Source organism: Equus asinus, chromosome 5 (assembly GCF_041296235.1).
Source record: "Equus asinus isolate D_3611 breed Donkey chromosome 5, EquAss-T2T_v2, whole genome shotgun sequence".
NCBI lineage: Eukaryota > Metazoa > Chordata > Mammalia > Perissodactyla > Equidae > Equus > Equus asinus.
Window position 1 is genome coordinate 20539357 of NC_091794.1, and position 2999 is coordinate 20542355.

The following is a 2999-nucleotide window of genomic DNA, read 5'->3' on the forward strand; positions in this document are numbered from 1 at the left end:
CTTTTCGTTTTCACTTATGTCATAATTGGTCATAAATGAGATTAACAAAATGGCTGTTCCGACAGAAGAGTTTACTCGGCTCACCGGTATTAAAGTTGAGATGGAAAATGCAATAGGGCGTGTTTCCTGCTGGGTACCGGGAACCCTGCCCTGCAGTTAAAGGGTTGGAGCTTCTAAGTTTACTTTTACTTTTCCCTCCTGCTGTACTCCGCCCAGAAGGGTGATGGAGCTGCTGCTCCTCAAATCCCCTTCCTCCTGCAATGGAAGCATCTCTGACTCCAACCGCTGAACTGTGTCCCCTATGAAGAAAATGGACCTGTCACTGCAGGGTCCTACTCCCAGCCAACTCAGTCACAGGGAATACCCCAGGCCCACGTCCCTGACCAGGTTCCCGTGAGCTAGGCTGAGCCCCAGGCAGGAAGGGACAGGGAGGAGCAGGGTGGGCAGGGTGGGCGGCATGCCTCTGCTGGGCACCAGGTGGTAAAGCGGGGACAGCAGCCTGATCCAATTCCCAGGATAGCACGTCCTGACACACAGCCAGCCTGCCCCTCCCCTGCCTCGCCTTGTCTCTCCAGGACAGAGCTTCGAGCTTCAGGTGTCACGATCAATGACTTCTGCGCTTGGCTGAGAAGGTTCTCTGTGATCCACCAGAAGAGCAGAGAGGGAAGGAGCTTACTCTGGGCAGAGCTTTGAAAGCCCTCTCTCCCATCTCCCTTGCCACACTCTCTCATGTCCTGGTGGCTTTTTCTTCCACTGCTAACTAGGTGTTCCAGTGCCCTGGTGCACTCCACTGGCTGAGGAAATCCTGCCCCAGACCCACTCCTGCCTTCCCCTCCAGGGCCTCGTGCTCCAAAATTCTCTCTACCTACAAAATTCCCTTCTCTTTGTGATTTGATCTCAATTAGGTTAAGGGAAAGCCTTTTGCAAACTAATTCACGCTAAGGGGTTAGTGACAACTAGTCCTCACTCTTAATCATCTCTGCAGATTTTTCCCTGATAACTGAAACTGATCTCTAGTTGGTGGAATCCAACCAGCAGGGATGGGAGCAGGAAGGAGCTATTGTGGGGCAAGATGGCCCACCTGCTGCTCCTTAAATCTTATCACCTGCCTTCTCTACCAAGAAGTAACTAGAAAGAGAATGGGCCTTCAGTTAGCCCCTGCCCCCTGCCCAGCTAGTTTCCTACATGGAGCCTCAGTCTCATCCTTCATAGAAAATGCAAATTCCACTGTGGATGTGGATCAGGCTCTGCTCCCCCCAAAACCAAATAAGGCCCTGAAGCCAGGTATCCACCATGTCCGGGCACCCAGTGGGGGAGGACACACCTTCCACTGAGACAGACCCAGGCCTGAGGAGTCCCCTGCAGAGTGTAGCCATTGAGGACTCCTGCGCTTCCTGCTGCAAGGAGCTTCAGTTCCGGCTTCCCTCCCTCTCCACCTTCCCTGGAAGCCCAGCCTTCCCCTCTTTCTTCTGGCTTCTGGGACTGGAAGTAGGGCTCACAGTGAGACTAAGCCGCTGCTCAGGGGGAGGCCCAGGCCAAGCCTCACCAAAGCCACCTCCAGCCCCATCAGAGCAGGGAGGGGAAGGAGAGCAGGAGCCTGGCTCTGGGCTGCTGGCAGGTTGCTGGGCTCGAGACACGCCCGGACAAAACCATCTTGTGAAAACTTCCCACTGGTCCAACAGTTGGTCTGCCCGCTTATCAGGTGAGCAAAGAGCACTTATGACTTAACACCAAAAATATGTCAGGTGAACTCTGGGCTAGGTTTCACTGGATTGCAACACCAGATGGGTCATCACGCTCTCTGCTCTCTCTGTTGGCCGTTTCCTCCCCAGATTGCTACTCAGCCTCCTGGGAAGCTGTTTACCCTGAAGGTTGAAAGCCCACTGCTCCTATCGTCAGCCCTGTAGCTTTTTTTCCTACATCGGCTGTAATAAAAAGGAACTTCTATTCTAAGGAGCAGATCAAGTACTTTCTGGCTACCCATAAAGAAAAGGAGGAATAATAGTCATGTGAATTTGAAAACCTAATCTCCTCTCTTCCCCACCCCCACCAATCTGATTGACAAGCCAGGCTGTGGTCGAGGAATTGAAAACTTCTGGTTCTCGTTTCTATTGAGGGAACAATTTCCTTTCCCCTTCTGTAGGTAGTATTTCCTCTAGTTTCTCTTTCCTGCTTCACCTCACCCAAATCCTTATCGCCTCCTATACGCGAGACTGAATCAAAGAAGAAACCCAGAGGAGGCTAGCTGTAAGCAATTGAGTTTGCTTTCGTGTGTGACATCTTTATCCTAAGGCTCAAGTGGCCACGTGCAGTGAGGAGATCCAAAGTCACCTTGGAAAAAGGCAGTTCCCAGACCTTCTCCAACCAACCCTTCCCTCAACCCCCAGCCAGCTCCCAACACACACACACACACACACACGCATGCGCGCACACACACCCCTTTGCAGGAGACAAATAGCCACATCCTGGGGTTAAAGACAACTGGTGCCATGAGACCCTACTTTCTAGTGGCCTCCACCCTGAGTTCCTCTTAGAAAAGAAAGGGCAGCCTGTGACCTTCAGAAGCTAGCCTGGCGCTCACTACTAGGCCATGGTATTCCAGTAGACACAATCTCATAGAACACCAGCCTCAGAGAAAGTCACTCTGAGACTAAGACAAAATGAGGGAAAGCAAGGCCACTTTAGAATTCTAAGCACACACAGAAACAAGGTCACTGTGCCACCCACAAAATGCCCCACACACCCTTTCTTGACTAAAATGAGCGACTGCTACGTTTACCAATTACATCTCTATTCTCCTGCCAGTCCCTCCCTGTGAACAAAATGTATTGATACACACAATCGTAGAATCGTCCCCACTTTTTGACAGTGTCCAATACAGAGCACACCCTGCTTCTTTCGACTCTCCCCAAATGACCCAACTCGAACCCAAACGCCATGGTATCTTCTAATTCCATTTTCCTGAGACACGTCACGGCTCCTCATGGTGTGTTCTTGCT